Below are 252 nucleotides of genomic sequence, written 5' to 3'. Positions count from 1 at the left end.
ACATTTACATTTACATTTACACAAGGCAGGTCGATTGGACGACGTGTCATTTCTTATATCCTTCCAAGTAGTTTCATTGTGGAAAATGGAAGAATCTTCGCCGACAAAAATACATCTCACCGTTAAAATCAAGAATGATCAAATACAATTTTTACATTAATTTTGTAAAATATACAATGGATGGTAATTAGGTGGAAAGCTGATGAACTTCTTGTTACGCCATCTCGTCTGTAATTAATCGTTGAAGAATAA

This window comes from Pistacia vera, unplaced genomic scaffold (genome assembly GCF_008641045.1).
Source record: "Pistacia vera cultivar Batoury unplaced genomic scaffold, PisVer_v2 Contig1384, whole genome shotgun sequence".
Classification (NCBI taxonomy): Eukaryota; Viridiplantae; Streptophyta; class Magnoliopsida; order Sapindales; family Anacardiaceae; genus Pistacia; species Pistacia vera.
Note: the sequence above shows the minus strand (reverse complement) of the source record.